General features: G+C 41.1%; 1 protein-coding gene across 3 annotated transcripts in view; it reads right to left on the bottom strand.

The window, feature by feature from the left end:
* The window catches only part of DCUN1D3 (defective in cullin neddylation 1 domain containing 3), a 35,075-nt gene extending 15,061 nt beyond the window's left edge, over positions 1 to 20,014 (bottom strand). The window contains exons 1-3 of one of the 3 annotated variants that reach the window (XM_047087714.1): positions 19,844 to 20,014; positions 18,098 to 18,198; positions 15,508 to 15,594 (exon numbers count right to left, since the gene is read on the bottom strand). The gene's annotated coding sequence lies outside the window, so the exon portion shown is untranslated. The remainder of the gene's footprint in view (positions 1 to 15,507; positions 15,595 to 18,097; positions 18,199 to 19,843) is intronic. The other 2 variants (XM_047087715.1, XM_047087716.1) reach the window with 2 other exon arrangements.
* Positions 20,015 to 20,053: the final 39 nt, after the last annotated feature.

Raw genomic sequence — 20,053 nt, 5'->3', positions numbered from 1 at the left:
ACTCCCGCTCTGTCTCTCTCAATAATAAACAAACATTAAAAAAAAATTATCTCTCTCCCTCTCTCTGCCCCTCCCCTGCTCATTCACACGTGCACCCATTCTCTCTCCCTCTTGAAAGACAGCAAGACAGAAAGCAAGAAAGAATTCAGGTTTTAAAAACTGTGACAGTAAATGCTCATTTTTGTGTGTCTTTATTGGAAATCCATTCCCTGCAGGTTGAAACTTGAGGCCCCAAGGTTTGGGCTTTTTTTCCCCCCAGTTACTTATTTCACAGATGCGTACTCACATGGCATGAAGCCAAAGTATTCATTAACACTGTAAAGATAAGCAGATAATTAAATCAAAATAGACCCCTATACCTGATGGCTGGGATCACAGTATTAGACACTTGGTAAAAGACACATCTGATGATTCCAGCCCAGTTCTTGCCCACTTCCCGCCCATATTGACCTGCCAAAATTGCTGCCACCAAATGGTCACTGCAAAGCTATCAAAAACTCTGCCCTAACAGCTAGGCCCTATTTTCATAAAACCGATTATGAGGAAATCCTAAAATAAAGCAGCAGTACCATAAGCTCTTTTGGTCATCAGTATCTTTGAAAATCTGATAGGACAGCTTTGGACCCAGAATAATCTGTAGATACATACAAATACACGCAAAGCTTGCATCCAATGACTGAGGTCTATGAAAATACATGGAACTTTTCCAAAATGCATCAGGATTTTATCTACACTGCAACCACATTGGTTCTGTCCATCCAGAAAACCCACTTGCAGATAGTGTAGCTCCTACAGCTGCCCCAGTACAGTCTCATGCCTTCGGAGAAAGGCAGGACATGCTCTGCACACAGATGACTGAGTCTGTACAGTTCAGCTCTGTCTGCGCCCAGCACATACTTAATCACCCGTGCCTCAGTTTCCTCACCTAAAAACTAGGAAAATCAAAGGGTCACCGTGAAGAATAAATGGCTCCTTCGCATCAGGTGGGACTCAGTTCTAATGCTGAGATGCCTTTACTGTTCAACCAACCTCAAATTCCATCTCCATCCAATCTGACACACTATTTTATTTCTTCCCAGCACATTCCACTCTCTGAAATTCTTGTTAACTTACCTGTTGTCTGCTCCCACTACTAGAAGGCAAATGCCACAGGAGCAGGGATTTTATCTTATTCACCTGTTTGTCCTGTGCACCTAAGTTGTGTCACATAAGCAACAGTTTGATAAATATCTGTTGAGTGAATAACAGTCGCTGAGATCTACTGAACACTTCTATACAAGGCACTCACTAATCTATGTACATTAAGTGTATTAACTCATGATTGAATAAATGAGGAGTCCAACATACTTAGCACTGTCCCTAGCACAAGTTAGAACTCAACAACTGGTAGCCATTTATACCAATTCTATGATGTTACCAAATATTAAAAGGGGGTTAAGCCCTAAGTATGGAGAATTTAATTTCACTTCTCCAGAACTGCTTCCTAAGGTCTAACTTCTCCTGGACTCCTCTCCTCCCAGTACTTCACTACCTTCAGAGAGAAGAGAGAGTAGGAACTGTCCCCTTATTCCCTACCTCATCATTTCCCAGATAATGTAAAACACAGCTTCTCAGCCAGCATATACCACTCTCCACATGCCACAAGCTAATTTTCACCTCAAACCCAACAAGAGCCAAAGTTAAAGTTGAAATAGAACATGTTCATCCTGTCGAGCCTCTCTTTAACCTGCACCCCAGTCCCTTGGAAAAAATTCACATTAATGATGGATATCAATATCACTCCGGCCTCTCCTTTTAGCAAGGGAGAAAGTCCAAAGAGTTCATTCAAGCCACTGCCATGTGGCACTCTAGGAAGCTCCAAGGGTTTGCCAATCAGGTGAACTCCAGTAAAAAGCCTTCTGGTGCTGGTCTGAACTACATCTTCTCTACCTCAGTAAACTAAGGCATCACACATTTAAGGTGTTTGGAGATGCAAGAGCAAAACCCAGCAGTTTTCTTGAATACTGCATATTGAACATGAAGGACACACAGCCATTTTATACTGCTATTCCACTGTTGTATTTACTAAAAGTCGCTTGATGACACAGTGGCTTTTAACTCTGAGGGTTCAAGAGCATACCTCATCAAAGATAGTAAGAGATACGGACCATCAAGGTCCTGCATCTCGTTAGAACCACAGGGGACAACGGACTATGTTTTAGATGACAGCAAGAAAAGAAAGGCCAAGAACGAAGGGCCTTCAAAGCTAGATGCATTTGCCAAGAAAGCAAAGGGCAGATTCCACCTCCGCTGGCTGGCAGGCAGGCCCACACATTCTGCTTAACCATGTGAAACAGCTAGCTTTTGCTCTCTCCGCCCCCGGGCCCAGTTATGATATTTGGGTAGCAACACCAGTGACTTTTCTAGGAGAGTGTTTTATAAAAATAGAGCTTCCAATTTTAGGTCTAAAATTGAAAAGAAAAATAGCCAGAATTAGAAATCTGTTTTAACACAATACATTGAAAATTACAAGTTTAAGTGCTGGTAGCTAAGGACGGGGATCACACCACCACATGACTTCTCAGTGAGTCACAAAAAATAGTACAGGTTTGTTGAACAGTGGACACCGGTAATAAGAGTTAAAGAGGTCCACTTGTGTCAGATGATGGAAAACCAAACGGACACTCCTGTATTTGTTTCAGCAATGGCAAAACAGACACAAATGAACGGCAGCAGCAATTTACAAGACAGAAATGTTCATACACCTTTTGTGAGGCTAGTTAAAGAGGAAATATTTGAAACCCTGAATATGACTCATTTTTCAAAAGTTAAATCAGTTTAACAAGAAAAAAAGTCCTCTACACTATTAATAAATCACTAACTGAAACATTTCTGGATTTCTAATAGCCATTCTTGATTAACATACCTTTGTGTCAAAGCAAAAGCCAAATGCAGGCATTTCACAGCAAACTGCTACCCTTTCAGTTATGAGAACCACTCTGGTGGAACTAGATGGGAGCAACAAGAATTAATCTTCAGGCCTAGATGGATACTGTCTTGATAATAAGACAATAAAGACCTCCCCAAAGGGCTTCTGGGTGCCATAAATTATATAACAAATCCACTTCTGCCAGGCAGCCAGGATTAACTCCTATTCACCCAGGGCACTACTCCTCAGTATCACCAACTGGCTTACCAAAATGAAAGTCATTATCCACCACTGCCCTGAGAAAGGCACAGCACGTTTCTCACTGCTCATCAGTTGGCTGACACCAACTACTCACTGCAAGAGAAATCAACCTAACAATCTTATAAACAAATTTGATACTTGTTTCTTGCAGGCCAAAAGTTTTTTTAAATCCAGAAAGGAAAGTATTTTGTTGGTTTCTCCTCCAGTAAGTTCTCCTGACTGAATTTTTATAGGAACTGCCTATGCTGACATTTTATTATAGTAGACAATTTGGGTTTTTTTTTAAATTTTTTTTTTTTATTCATTTTTGAAGGAGAGAGAGAGAGACAGAGCATGAGCGGTAGGAGGAGCAGAGAGAGAGAGAGACACACAGAATTCGAAGCAGGCTCCAGGCTCTATGCTGTCAGCACACAGCCCGACGCAGGGCTCAAACCCACGAACCATGAGATCATGACCTGAGCGGAAGTCAGACGCTCAACCGACTGAGCCATCCAGGCGCCCCTATAATAGACAATTTGTTATTTCTATTATGCATTCAAAGCTTGAATGCATTATGTATCCTTTACTCCTATTGAACATAAACATTCATGACACCAAAGCAGATAGCCAAAAATAACACGTGCACAGAAGATAAAGGATATTATTATTATTACATCTTCGATTACAAGTTCTAAGAAGGCAGGGAGTGTGCATGGTAACATGAAAAGAGCTAACTGGCACCTAACAAACATTTTCTAAAGAATAAGCACCTACTTTGTACCAAGCACACCGCACAAATCTACCTACATGCATGGTACTAGCCAGTTTTACACAATCACGTCCACAAATGCTTACATGAGTTTTACAATGTACTACCCAACATTTTCAAAACATTTTACACATATGAACTAATCCAACAATCATACCCTAGTAGGTAGGTATTATCACTGTTTTATAGATGAGAAAACTAAGACACAGAAAATACCAATAACTTATATAAGGGCACACAGCTAGCAAGTGGCAAAGCTAAAATTCAAACCCATGTTTTACTATTTTTCATAATTAAGGATAATGCTTTTCAAACCCACAGTTTTTAAAATATGGAAATATAAACTAACTCTTTCAAAAACCATACTAAAATAGTTTTTTGGGGTGCCTAGCTGGCTCAGTAGGTAAAACATGCAACTCTTGATCTCAGCGTTGTAAGTTCGAGCCCCAAGTTGGGTACAGAGATTACTTAAAAATAAAATCGTTAGGGGTGCCTGGGTGGCTCAGGCAGTTAAGTGTCTGACTCTTGATTTTGGCTCAGGTCACGATCTCACAGTCCTGAGACTGAGCCCCGCGTCGGGCTCTGCACTGGGCATGGAGCCTACTTGGGATTCTCTCTCTCCTCCCCCTCCCCTGTGTGTGCTCTCATCTCTCTTTCAAATAAAATAAAATCTTAAAAAAATTTTTTTTAATGTTTATTTATTTTTGAGAGAGAGGCAGACAGAGTGTGAGCAGGGGAGGGGCAGAGAGAGAGAGACACACAGAATCTGAAACAACTCCAGGCTCTGAGCTGGCAGCACAGAGTCCAATGTGGGGCTTGAACCCACGAACCATGAGACCATGACCCGAGCCAAAGTCAGACGCTTAACCAACTGAGCCACTCAGGTGCCCCAAAATAAAATCTTAAAAAAAATTCTTTTAAATAAAATGAATAGTTTTTTGTGTGGTACGTATAAGCTTTCAGTTACTGTGAAATGAGAGACAGAACAAGATCAGTGCCTTCCACTTTAACTGCAGCCTTCAGTGAGAATGAACACTACCCCCTGACCAAATACACATGTAAATACACATATAACTCAAAAGTTTCATGAAGCAATATTTACCTTACCCTCACTTCTAGGATGCACTATAATTTATTCCTTTTCTTTAATTTGGTTTTTAACTTTTGATTATACTCACTAGATATCACCCACAATGAGAAACTCTCAAGACCAAACTTAAAGGTCCCCTTCAATAGCCTTATTGTGCCAGACAGAATACTAGGCATTTTAGAGTCATGACAGCAGTTAATCCCCACATCTACCCTACGAAGTTGGTACTGCTGATACACTGAAATAATCTCAGAAAAAAAACCACTTTACCCAAATCCCTACACTGTGGCACAGAAAAGCTCACCAAACTGTCCATCTGCTCCCCCAGTTTCCCAGGTTCTTTTCAGTGAGGTGGGGAAATGTGTCTATTACTGGCCAATGAGCTGTAGGCAGTTGTGATTCTTATCGTTTCTAACCCTAAACACTGAGCTGGCACGTGACATCTCAGCCATCTTTTCCCCTGCCATGGTGACCAAGATAGTACACAAGAGTGGAATCTTCATTAGCCTGGGCCTCTGAGTGACTGTATAGAACAGGGCACCCTTCAGCCTACTGATCCATGCGGGACATCCAAACAATAAAGTTTTATCAGATTAAGGCAGACTTTGTAAATTCTTACTCTTGACTATCTACCCATCCTCAGTAATTCTACAGTTCAGGCCCCTGACATCTTTATTGGAGCACCCTCACAAATAGTTTCCCTACTTCTGGGATTGCTCCCTCCAACCTCTTTCACACTGTCACCGGAATGATCTTTTACACACACACACACACACACACACACACACACACACACACACTTGACTATGCTGCGTCCCTACTCAAAATTATTTAATAGTTCCCCTTCACCTACAAAACACAATCCCAAACTCGATAAGGCATACAAAGAAAGCCCTTCTGAGTCTGGCCTCAACTACTGTCATTGTCCCCATCTCATATATTCCCCATCCCTCAGCCATAAACACCTGCCATTCCCCAAAATGCCACGGCTTCTCATGCTTAGGTTTACACATCCTGTTACCTCTACTGAACGCCATCTCACTCTCTGGTCTATGTCTGTCAAGCTCAGCTGAGATTTTTACCTCCCACAGGACTCCTCTCCTGACTCCTTCAAGCTGACCTAGAGCCTTTCTGCCCCTCCACATCTTCATTTATGGCACTGATATTTTTTGGCAACGGTTTTACATTTTCTACTTGTTCTTATGTCACTTTTCCTGCCACATCATAAGGGCCTTAAGAACAAGATACACAAAAGGCACTTAAATGTACCGGAATGAATAGCTGGCAACCTATAAACACATGTTGTGCATCCAATCCTAGTGTCAGTCCTTTAAGAAAAATTCAGACCACACACACTTCATTTTGAATACAATGGTGAAAGCATCTAATCTGAAGGCCAAATTTTTCTAGGTTACAAAGCTAGTTTTGAGTTTCAGAAGTTCCCTATGAATGATCCACATTCTGTCTGGGAAAGCTGGTCCCCTTCTCATATACGTCTAATTTGAAAACTATATAGGATGGTTCTTCTTAGAATATCTTGCATCTGTTTGGAAACTGAGAGTGCTATTAACAGTGTGTTTTTAAAAGTTTTGTTGGGGCGCCTGGGTGGCTCCGTCAGTTAAGCGTCCGACTTCGGCTCAGGTCATGACCTTGCGGTTTGTGAGTTCGAGCCCTGCGTCGGGCTCTGTGCTGACACCTCAGAGCCTGGAGCCTGCTTCCAATTCTGTGTCTCCCTCTCTCTCTGCCCCTCCCCTGTTCATGCTCTGTCTCTCAATAATAAATAAACATTAAAAAAATTAAAAATAAAAGTTTTGTTCTGTTAAGCTGCTACTGTAACCAAAAGCTCTTTCACTTCAGTGGGCTGAGTCAGAAGCATTAAATGCAGGAGACCTGCAGAACTTGGTGTTGAGTGAGTCAACTTAAGCATTGTATGCAAATGGTAAAGCGACAAATCAGACTGAGGGGAAACTTAGGCCAAACTACACAGAGGGAAGGAAAAACTGTATCCTTCCAAATGGGGAAAAGGCAACTGGAAAGATTTTTACCTGTTGCATAACATTTTATTATCTCTTTCTGCTAGGCCGAGCAATGGTTTTGAGCTGGAACTTAGAAAAGCAAATGCCCTGACAAACTAAGTAATTCTGGTTCTTCGATTAGGGAGGTTAAGAGTTAAGAGTTAAAGCCGGCAATTATTATTATTATTTTTTTTTTACTTCAAGTTACCATGAAAGTTCAATTTCCAACAAGAATTAAAATGTTAGTCTTCCATGAGAACACCAGAGTAAGTCGTCTTACTCCAGTAAGTGCTGGAAACATGGAAGAATGACTTGAGAAGGTTTGGAACTCTACCACTGTTTGTACATCTTTCATTCTGACTCTAAATTACATTTTATCTTTTTAAATGTGTGATCTTGAATGCTTACACTTCTGTGGAGATTCTACTACCATGGAGATAATTATTTGTATGACTGGGAAAGAACAGTATTTCATGGGGCTCTCATCTTTAAAGGCCCAACGACTCAGCTGCCCACAAGATATCTTAACCAAGACTCATTGATCCAATGGCAATTTTCCAAGAGAAAGAAATAAACAACCTCACTCTAGCTTTGCAAATCCTAGTCTACAGACCAAGGGCAAATGTCACGACTCCTCTCCATCCCCTTTTAGGATTTCCCCCGACTCACCAGCAATAATATATAAGTAATGACTAAACTCTGCACCAAGGAAAATGGACTCTGAAAGACATCTACAATGAGTAAGGCAGTCTTGTGAATCTGCACAAAGGATGAATGTCATCTATGTCATGAAACAGATTTTACTGGAGAAAAAAAGATTTTTTAATCCTGCAAAATTATAGGCCTGAGTAAAGGCTTTTTCCCTTTCCCAGTGTGCCCAATACCGCAAGTCACCACTTCTCTCAGGAGACAAAACTGTATGAATGACAAAACGAAAATTTACCAAGTATTGAGGGCTTGTGGCTTGGAACGTTAGATTTACCTCAGTTGGGAAACATCTGACGAGTTTCTCATTATGAAATCAAGTAGAAACTCTGTATTAAATAAATGAAGGAGGAAAATCATCTTGGGCTACATCATTGTCACCACTGTGCTCAATTTTGACCTCATCTTGACTAGATAACACATAGCACGAAAGGTAATAGACACGGAACCATCTTTATAGCAATTCTTTTAAATTACAATTTGAAACATTAAACTATTACACGGAACTATACCAGATGCATGGGCCTTTATGCTGAAGTAATTACAGAACACTATCACTTGCAGAACACTGGCCAACAAGCAAAGTAGATAATGAAAGATGACAGTGTGAAGATACACAGAAAATGTCAAGGGAACACAGGTAATTAAGGTTCAAAACAAAACAAAAAAACAATCTTGAGAAAACAGACTACATGTGAAAGCAACTTTCTTGGCTCCTATTATGCAATCAAGATTTCAGTTTTATTCTAGGGTTTTACTTAAAAAGAAAGCACCTCCCACAATACTTTTCTTTCTTTCTTTCTTTCTTTCTTTCTTTCTTTCTTTCTTTCTTTCTTTCTTTTTTTTTTTTTACCATTGCTCAGTTTACTTCTCAAGACCCCCATCGAGTTATGAGCCAATAAAACAAAAGTGAAATAAAATTTTAAATAAAGCTTGTCTCAGTGTTTAACTTCATTTTAGGGCAGGTGTCACACTATACCTTTAAAGAAGTTACCAGTAAGATTAAGATAGGGCACAGCCTCAGCCTTCCAGAACCTAGAATACATACACTAGCATGCATTCAAGAGAGAGGGCTGGCAATAAATAAATAAATAAATAAATAAATAAATAAATAAATAGTAAGTAGATAGATCGATAAATAAATAAGTAAGAGTGAGGGGCGCCTGGGTGGCGCAGTCGGTTAAGCGTCCGACTTCAGCCAGGTCACGATCTCACGGTCCGTGAGTTCGAGCCCCGCGTCAGGCTCTGGGCTGATGGCTCAGAGCCTGGAGCCTGTTTCCGATTCTGTGTCTCCCTCTCTCTCTGCCCCTCCTCCGTTCATGCTCTGTCTCTCTCTGTCCCAAAAATAAATAAACGTTGAAAAAAAAAAAAATAAGTAAGAGTGAGAGAGAGCACGAGGGTTGGCTTTTTCTCCCTCCCCAACAGAATAGGTCAGAATCCTAGCTGCTTCTATGGGGAGTCCCAGCCCCAAAAAGTGAAAGGAAAAAAGATCAATCCAGGTTGTAGGAAAACTGCTTAGAGTGAAAGAGAAAGCATTACTACTTATTTTTCATTCGTTAAAAAAAAAAGCCACCACTACTAACATCTACAATATTTTAAATTCTATACAGCCTACTTACGGATATCTTCACCATGAATGCAGAAATAGAAATTTGTCAATTTGCTTGAGTGAGGCGAGTCTTTAAATCCACTCAAATTTGAACCTGTTCTGCTGTATCCCCCAGAGGACTTCATGAAGGTGTGGCACTGGAGCAGAATTAATGAACCTTAGAATTACAAACTTCAGCCTTTCCTAGACAGCCTTTATGATCTTACATATCCATTTACCATCAACTATTGTTCACCCAATATTTTTCTTAAAAGCATAAAAAAATCATATCCACTTTAATATTATCTTAAGCAACACTATCCATGAAGTCACAGGTCTGGGCATGCTAGTTTTGTTTTCATTAATACACAGTAAAATACAGAACTAGTAAACAAAAAGGTCTCATCTGTGTACCACCAAAAATCTTATGTACCATCAATAGTACAAAAAAAACACTTTTGCATGCTCATTTCAGCAGCATATACACTAAAAATATAACCAAAGCCACACTTTGCGAAACAGTGATTTCATCTCAAATCCTTTATGTCACAGTTAAGGAAACAGACTCAAAGAGGGCCTGTAACTTGCTCAAAAATACAGAATAACTGGTGGTGGAGGCCAGACTAGGATCTAAGTCCAGTGGTGGTCCCACCAGAGTAGAATCTCCAGATGGGTGAGCTACAGGGAGAATTAGAGAGCTGGCCTTAGGGGAGTTCACCAACAACTGAACCTCAAGCAGCTGGTAAGCCCTTTACCAGTGTATCTGGGCTTTTCACTTTCTCTGAGAAGCACACACACAACATAGTACTTGGCTAGCTGACTCTCCAAGGTTTTTCTAGACTGGATGAAATAGACTCGCTGTTTCCTTCCCAAAGTCTCATGTGATTATGCCCAATTCAATGCACTCAAGGTATACTGCAAAAGATAAAAATGTCTCCTGGATCAGTTTCCCTTTTTTTTGGTTTAACAGTACCTTTGCTACTGAGCCCCAGTGCCCATTGCTAGACTCCTGCATGCTCTATAGTTTCAGGGAGATTTTCCATCTCTTAGTTTTAGGCCAGCTCTGCAAATGGGCTGGAAGTTTCCATCACAGAGTCACTCCTATACTTCCCAGATACCCAGAGCAGGTTTTATTTTCAAGTGACAGATAACCTGTGTCTATTGTGTGCCCAGCAATGTTTTATACGCTGTCCTATATGTCTCCCTATAAAAGGAAGTAAAATGATATAGTTCCTGGCCCCTTGGGACATGCCAACCCAGGTGAGCTTAGCTATGTATGCACATAGCTAATAACAGCTGATGTTCTTAGATGTTTATATATATATATACATATATATATATTCGCATGCCAGGCACGGTGCCAAAGCCTTCAAATGGACTGTCTTACTGACTTACAAGTATTTGCTATGATTATCCTCCCTTTATACATGAAAAATATAAAAATGAGACTTAGAGATGTTAAGTGGCTCATCCAAGATCAACATTTAAGTAGGTGGTAAAGTTCAGACTAAAACCCAGACTAGGCTGATGCTCTTAACCAGTGCACTATGTACACCTGAATCTTTTTAACGTCACACCAAAAGAAAACATGACTATTGTGTAATTGATTTCTTATTAAGGGAGCTCATTTCTTGCACTAGGCAAGTCTAGAGCTACAGTACCTGTGAAATCCAAGAAACTATAACACATTCTGAGTATGCCATTTCATATTGACTGAGGGAGAAGTTTGTTCTTTTGTAATCTGAAGCTATTTAATTTGCACTCTCTTGACCAAAACCTCCATCAAATTAACAGTAAATGCATACTGTTACTTCTCACCTAAATTAACTTTAGGTAGCCTTCTCTAGGTAGCATCTACTTATGGAATGCAAAGCTGGGTTATTAGTGTAGTAGAATAAAAAAATATATTTGGTCTTTGTTCCCAGTTTGTGCCAGAGCTCCTAAAACTCTTGGTATGTCCTTACAGATAGAAGTGTCCTTTGTTATTCATAAGGATCCTGGTTGGACCACACTGGAACTTATGCTAATGAGGTGACTCAGGGTGGGCCCTTAGACACCTTCACGGCAGAGGCTGGCCTCACCAGAAAGAGCAGACACAAGATTAAAAGGTTGGAACTTTCAGCCTCATCTCCAGACCACAGGGAAGGGGCGCAAAGGGTGGCTGGAGTTTAATCACCAGGCTGATGATTCAATCAGTTATGACTACATCAAGGAACCTCAACTGAAACTAAAACCAGGCTAGGGGAGCTCCAGGCTTGGTGAACACACTGATGTACTGGGAGGCAGCAATAACCAAGGGGGGACATGCAAGCTGTACCAATTCAGATCTTGTCTTATGCCCCTCTTCCAATTGGCTGTTCCTGGTTTGTATCCTTTATAGTGAAACTGTAATCATAAATACACTTTCCCCAGTTCTGTGAGTCAAATGTTCTGGCAATTATTGAACCTGGGGAAGGGAGGTTGTGAGGAACCCCAAATTTTTAGCCTGTCAGGCAGAAGTGCAGGTACTCTGGGGCTACCTGATACTTGTGGCTGGTATCTGAAGTGGGGCAATCTTATGAAACTGAAACATTAACTTGTGGGGTATGCACTCACTCCAGGCAGTTTGTGTCAGAATTGAATTGTTGGACACTCAGGTTGTGTCAGAGAATTGTTGTTGGAACATAATTAATAACCTCAGAAAAAGAGGTTTACGTTAAAACCAATCTAACTGGTGCTCAGAAGCCACTTCCCTGCTTGATCTAATCATTAAATCTATAGCTGTCACCAATTCAGAGCACTACCTGACATTTTCAGTGCAAGTAGAAAATATGGCTCTATGGACAGATCTGCAAGTACCTGGTAGAATAAAATTTCTTTTAAAAGAAGAAAGCTCATGGACTAATTTGACCTGCTAAAGAAAACATGGAATGTTGTAGAAATTGAAACCAAAAATGATTATTCTTTAATAATTTAAGTTGTGATTTATTCCACATTTATTATAGTCTCCATGAGATTCTCTCCCATGAGAGAATCACGAATTACCTCGATAGTTTACATTAACTGTTCCCTCTGGATAGCAGATGATGCTAAATGACAATCACCACCACCTAGTATTTGCTTCATTTGTACTTTTACCCAGACTCTAATGTGACCAGGGACATTACATTCCCTCCTGTTTACCAACTTCTGATTTGTCAAAAGTAAAATCAAAAGAGACAGAGATCTCAAAAAACTTAGGCCAGCACTCAGTAAGCAATCTTTAAGACCAATCTGGTCAAACCAGATACTGCATCCCTGCATTCACCCCTCCCCATCAGAAATATACTTTCCAGTAATGGGAGAGAACACTTGTGGTCAGAGACCTGGTCAGGGCCCCTGGATTACCCAACTCCACAGGTTCCCTGTCCCTCTCCTTGGGAACACTGTTCCCTGAAGTTGGGCAATCTTGTGGGCCTGCTCCTTCCCTACCCACTCTTCCCCCCCTAAGTGCCATCGTTAGCGTTTTCTACCCTTTCCCAGTTGGACCACCAATGGGCATCTCTTCACCCTATATATACACCCAGTCCACAATACCACTACCACCACCCCGACCACCTCGCCTTCCCAAAGTCCTTCCCTACACACCCTCTTCTTCCACCACTGAACCCACCTATCTAAATGCCTTCAGGGGGCACTTCAGTGGCTCAGTCAGTTGAGCTTCCGACTCTTGATTTCAGCTCTATTTCAGCTCGGGTCATATTCTTGGGTTTGTGGGACTGAGCGCTGTGTTGGGGGAGGCTGCTTGGGATTCTCTCTCTCTCTCTCTCTCTCTCTCTCTCTTCTCTCTGCCCCTCCCCCCCAAACTAAATAAACAGTAAAATAAAATAAAATAAAATAAAATAAAATAAAATAAAATAAAATAAAATAAAATAAAAGCCTTCAAAAGTCTTTAGACTTTTCTCTTTCATAAAATGTTAGGAAACCCGCAAACTTTTCCTTACCATAGGCATTAGCCATAACCAACTGTTTTGAGTAAATGACTGAACAAATGACTAGTTGTTTCAAAAAAAACTAATTTACTAGAGAAAAAGAACCATGGAAACATTCTAAAAAATGGAAACAGGGCATTCACTCTATCACTTCTCACTTTTGAATTCTACTCGGAAGCAAGAAAGTGTCATTCGAACTGAGAAAAATGTCTCCTCTGAGGACCTGGGAAATACAGCGTATCCATGATCCTGCCACCTAGAACCCAGGCTACTAGAGTGCCAGCCCTCACTGCAGTGGATTCCTACCCTTCCCTTTCAGTTTAAAGAGCAGCCACTAGGTAATCAAGTAGATATAAAGCTAGAGTTTAACTGAAAACAAATTTACTTCACAAAGAAAAAAAGAAAAAAAAAAAGGAATGTGGCCATTGTAGTTCTTTCCCAGAGCTGTTCTAAAACTGTTCTGTCAATGGATATACCCAGGTTTTCCTGTTCGGATTCCAGGGCAAGTCACTGGGAAAAGGAAGTAGTGTATTTGGTTCAGCATTTTGAATAGGTATTCTCTACAGCCCACTGGCTTAAGAAATTACAGAGATAAAGCCTCAACTCCTATTTGAGAGAACTACTGTCACTTTCAGGAATACTGAGGAGAAAGGGCCAGCTACTTACAGGTGCCATTACTCACTTATAGCCTCATTTCGCATATGCTTCAAAGGTGGTTATAAGGAGTCTTCTCTAAAAGAACAGCAGTTTGTGACAAAATGTTTGAGTAAAGAACTAAGAATATATAAAAGACCAAGCAGCAAGGATTTCAATTCAACTCAAACAAACTAAGTGCCTACAAAGACACATATGAAGTCAAGTAAATGAGAAAACAAAATTAGCACAGAGAAGGCCCGATTCTAGTCCTATAGTTGCCAGTACTCCACTCTGTAACTTCAAGCAAGTTTACTGTAACCTTTCTAGATTTCCATTTCCCGACTAAATCACCGCTTTTCAACCTGTTTTTGGTCTCAGAACGTTTTGTTCCATTGAAATCTTCTGTGGAAGCCCAATATAAGAGAATATTAAAGTTAACTTTCACAGAGTGAAGCACAGTGGGCTGAAATGGAAGGGAGACAGCAAAACTCCCTCATCCCAACCACAAATGTACTCCAGCAACGACCCACAAGAGTTCCACAGAGCCCAGTTTGAAACAAACACCACACCAGATAGTAAGGTTCTTTGAGGGTCTTTTTCCGGCTTCTTCCTAAACTGGAGAAAGAGGAATGAACTGCATTCAATACATTAAATGCTATCACTTGACTCTTACTCAGAATCAAAATTATAGATCACACACCAACCCACTTTAAGCCAACACTGGAGAGACCAAACCCTTCATCAACCAACAAGAACTAAAAACTAGAACCAAACTCTGCTGTCCTGATAGGGTGGAAGCAATCTATTAATAAAATAAGGGGAGGCAAGTCTTTCCAGCACACTGTCTCCTAGAACGACAAGCAGAGACTGGGGCAGTAGCTACAAAAGATGCTAAACAACTCTCCAAAAACAAAAGTCCTACACTATGCAGGGGGTACTATCCAAGATCCTCTGTCAGTCATAACTGGTCTGGCCTCAGTTACAGAATTATTTCCGGTCCTCAAGTCCTCAGGTTGAGCCCTCCAGCAGAGCATGGCACAACAGGGACAAAGAGAATGTTTCCTATAGCAATCTAAGCTTCCACACTGCAATTCAGCCCAAAACCCAACAACACAGCACAGCTCAAAGGATAGTCCTGAGCAAAGCCACACCCTCAGGAAGTCAGGAGGAGTCATTAACATGATACCTACCTTTCCATGCACTCAGGCTGGTATATGGGCACTGGCCATAGGTGGCTTATTTTGCCACAACAAGGGCTAATCACCATCTCAACACTGACTTACTGATCTTCCCTATTCTGATGTACAGTATTTAAATAAAGTTTCATTCACACACATCTAAAAGAAGATCATGTGGGACTTTCTTTCCCCCTCCCATTTTTTCCTTTCAGCACATCACAACTTCAAAGAATTAGAGTTTGAGCTTCCAACCCTTTTTCTCATTATTTTACTAAATTAATATGTTGAGTTATACTTTGTAATCGTTAATTAAATGGTGAGGTACTGTGATAATCTCTTTGTTCTCCCAAAAGAAATAAGACCTTCCATCACCTAGAAAAACAGACACAAGAACCAGTGAAACTAGATTTGAAGTGAAAGACACTAACTCAAACTCACTGGTCCTTTGTACAAAGAGCTTCAGAACACTGTGCAACATTTAGGGAGAACTGATCCTGGTTCACTGGTATCAACATCTGTAAAGAGACACAAAGAAGTAATTGTAAGTTATCAAGAGCCGGGGAAATAGGAGTTACCACGTAATTACCATTGTTTCAATCTGAGTTACCACATCTTCACCTCAAAACAACTGGCAGCCAGTGTACAATTAACTCTTACTGCAGCACAGATACCAAAACAGCAAAATCAGATTAATTTTAAGTCTACTGCAATACAACTCCAAAACTAAGTGGCATCAACTGGCCTCCTAGGTTGCCCACCTCTCAGAAGAGTTTGTCCAAAAGCCCCCAAAGTTCAAGAAAGAAATCAACTGGTACCCTAGATTAAAAGGCCAGCTCAACTCCAAGACTCCACATTCATTTAGATTGGTGGATTCTTTCCCCAAACACAATCAGTGGCCAATGTAGAAGTCAATGGCTTCTCCCCATGTTCAAGTCCCCTCCTACATATCCACCCCCTTTCAGAAATTAGAAAAGAGCCACTAGTCTACAAACTAGCTGATAATATTTCAACCTACAGGATATTTTCATACCTGAGTTATAATAAGCCATTGAAATGAAGATGAATAGTAGACAGCTTAATAATCCATTGGCCACAGCATCTGAAGCCCAGCATTAGCATACAAAGTCCAAAACTCTTTAACCTAGACATATATATATATAATATATATATATAACCTATATATATTTAATCTATATATATTATATATATATATTTAACCTATATATATTTTATATATATATTTAACCTATATATATTATATATATATATATATATACATATATTTAACCTATATATATTATATACATATCATCAGTTCTCCAATCTTTGACTTAGTCTGCAGTACAGAAGAGTGGAGTCTATTGTTTTCCTGGTCCTAGCTGTTCACTTCAGTCACTTGCTTGCTAACTAAAAGACTTTCCATTGGTATTCAAGTTGGAATTCAGTAATTCAGTACCAGGCTCTATTCCACCCCCCTCATTACCCTGAGGACTGCCCAGCAAGCCCTATTCGTTAGTTCTGGCAATCCACCTACCAATTCTACTAAAGTAGCAGAACTTAAAACAGGTGACAAGTCCTCAATTTCAGATTTGTTTTCCCCCAAACACTAAAAGGTTTTACTTAGCATTTCTAATACCGACTTTACTACAAACAGCCCAAGCAACATTTAAGTCTCTCAACCACATGGCTCAAAGGGCCAATTCACTCAAAGAACACACTAGTCACTGTTGTGGGGTTCAAAAGAAGAAAACAGCGTATTCTTTCTGTTTCAGCCCACTGTGACATGGCAGAAGAGGGCCAAATCAAGGAGGAGTCCTGATTGGGCTTCTCAAGTGGACAATCTGGTCAAGGTGAGGCTGAAAAGCAGCTGACTATTGGAGATGAATGGCCCCAACAGAAGGCAAAAGTAGGTTACATCCCCTGGTTACATGCCAGCCCAAAGATGCCGACATAGTGGGATTCAGCCCACAATGGTCATTTATCTACTGTAATCCACCGAGTGAACTTTTAGCACCAACCTACACCTCAGCTCAGTGTTATTAGTCATCAGGCAGACCAGACAAGAGTGGAAATGTTGCAACATAAAACCTGCCTCCCTACAAAAAACAACTTCAAACTTAGATCCTGATGGACATCTTTGTAGACCAACGGGGTTATATTATTATCACTTGCCCAACCTTCAACCCTAAATTCATACACAGCTGGAAGCAAAGGAGGATTCATTTACTAGAACATATTCAGGGTACCCACTATGCAATTTTAAATAGCATACAAGACAAAATCCTCTAAGGAGAAAAAGTGTGCTCTCAGTTGAACATTTTGTTGAATTCTGAACACAGCTTGACATTTATCTGCCAGAAAAGAGCCAGGTGACCACAGACGGCTCCTCTCCCACTCTCAGCAGGGCAACTTTTTTTTTTTTAATTGCCAACAGTCCAACAGTACCTGCAAAACAGTAAGTGATAATACTCTACGAAAGGAAATAGAATTGATCAAAAAGGAGCATCACTTTCTATTTCCTTCTTCTTGCTCTTATTTTGCCTACCTGTCCTGAGCCTAGCCTCTACCTCTCTGACCTAGACTTTTTTCATTTCCTCTTTGCTCACTAGGCTCTGGCTGTTACTGCCTCCTCTTTCCCATCCTCCCTCACCTCCCTACCCCCTTTCCACCCCACCCCTTTCTTCCCAGACCCTGGAACTTGCCAAAGTCACTTCAGCCAGTTTCTGCACTAGCTAGTCCGAGAAGCTGGAAGGCTTTTCCCCTATATTTGCATGGCTGGCTTCTTTTTATTTAAAGCTCAGCTTGAGTGTTACCTCCTCAAGAAAGGTCTTCCTTGACTGCATCCCAATCACTTTCTATCACATCACTCTACTTCCTTCAGCATTTATTAAAATCTGATTTATTTGCTTATTTATTCTCTGTCCCCACACTCTCTAATGTAAGCTCCATGAAAGCTCAGACCTTACGCTTGTGTTCACCTTTGCCCACCCAGAACCCAAAATACTGGCTAGCACTTACTTGCTCGTCAATAATGCTTGCTGAATGAATGAATTTTGGACTTTTTATACAGTGGTTCCAAATCAATTGTGAGAACAGTAGTCATTCTTTTTGTTACAGTTCTGTGAAACACATAAACAAGCTGTTACTTGTACAATCAAGGCATTAAATATTCTGTTTTATCAGGCTTGAAAGCCCTAATGAGTTGGATGGGACCCGTTATGATAATTCTCCTAGCAATATGCACATAAACTCAGTTATAGAGGGCCAGGATTTATGGACACTTTCTAATCAAAGGATCCCTAATATTTAGGCACTATCTATTAAAGTTCTTCAGAAAACACAGTTCAACATTCAACAGATTTCCAAAGAAAATATCAACACCAAAATAGGAATTCTTACATTTCACTCTAAAACTTCTAAGACAAGCTAAAAGAGCACTACTTGGTGATTTTTTTTTTAAACCAAGAGAACATCCATAAAGAGGTCTTTCCAGTCATTATCTGCCTTGTTCAAATAATTTTTGCACATCCGTTATTGGTTTGTATTCTTCTTTAAAACAACACACCACATTTTCTCATTCAAGACCACCTATACACAAAGAATCAGCTAAATAAGATGGAAATCAGCACAAATCATATGTGCCACTGAAGACTTGTGTGACCAACAAATGTAGAAAAAGATTAAAAACCTATTGTCCAACTGCAGAAACAAAAAAGTAATATGGGGTTTTCTGTTCTCTGAAATGCATCATGAAGTGTGGGTGGAGAGAAACACAGAAATCCAGAATTAGCCTAACATCAAATCATTTTGGAAAGAGTTGACAACATGTAAATTCCTCACACATAAAGTATTTAGAACAAGAGACTTTGATTCCTGGGCTATGATGCCATTTAGGAATCCTTGCAAGGTCTTAGGAATTCCAGTATTCATAGGAGAAAATGCTCATCTTAATTTGGAGCTACCAGGCATTGAGAGGTACTCCCAATGTGACACAGCCTGTAAGTGAAGTATTACAAAGCTTGCAGTAAGATCTGGGATAGAGGCTGAACACCAAATTCGAAAGAGGCAATCAAGGTACCAAGTGACATAAAGGGGGGAAAAAAAGAAAGAAAAAAGAAGAACCACCATGATTACCACCTAGCCACAGAGAACTGAAGTGGAAACGAGGGGTGTATATGGGAGAAGAAAAGGGGTGAAAGGGAATGGAAAAAAAACAATACATTTGTCACTCCGTACCACTTCCTATACAGGACACGGGCAAAGCTTCCAGCCCCATTACCTCAGGCACAGATGGTTATCGTTTGTAGCAAAGGTGCATAGAAAGGCCTTCAGGTCTGAGCCCCTTAATTCCAGGGCTGTTAATGATTAAAGAGAAGGATGGGGGTGGGGAGTGAAATGAGGGAGGAGGGAGCTGGAGATTCACCCACCACCTCCCGCTTGGACTCCTACCTTACGGCGCTTACCCGGGGCATAGAACCAGAGTCTGCACCCTCTCCAGGGCAGCTCCAGCCCCCAGATCCCCAGGCCTGGGTTGAGGGGTGCTGGCGGTGGGGAGGCAGGGACCGTAGGTAAGTTTTCTTGAGCCCTGCGGCTGACACGCCACAGGCTCCCCTCACAGCCTCTTCCTCCAAAGGGACCAGTCCAGACAAGGCGCTGATTTCCACTCCTCCCCTTCCACCCCCTTTTCTCGAAGGTACCCAACCCCCGCCCCTTCATCTCTCAATGCTCCCCCCTTTTCCTCAAAAGCCCCCCCCCCAAACTCACAGCTGCTCCAGAGGTTCCTCCAGTCAAACCCTTTCTGGAAACGACGGCGGCCCGGCGGGTCCAAACCACCTACCATCCCCGCTCGCGTTTCCAGGCTCCCTACCCGCGCCGCCGCCGCCTCTTCTTCCACCACTGCCGCCGCCTCCTCTTCATCTGCGGCCCACCGGCGGCAGCCGCCCCCAAACCCCGCCCCCTCCATCGCCTCCTGCA

Source organism: Lynx rufus, unplaced genomic scaffold (assembly GCF_022079265.1).
Source record: "Lynx rufus isolate CCGP_SWC_20201006 ecotype Redwood Valley unplaced genomic scaffold, mLynRuf1.p SCAF_23, whole genome shotgun sequence".
Lineage (NCBI taxonomy): Eukaryota > Metazoa > Chordata > Mammalia > Carnivora > Felidae > Lynx > Lynx rufus.
The sequence above is the reverse complement of the archived record's forward strand: the minus strand, read 5'-3'. Positions and strand labels throughout refer to the sequence as shown.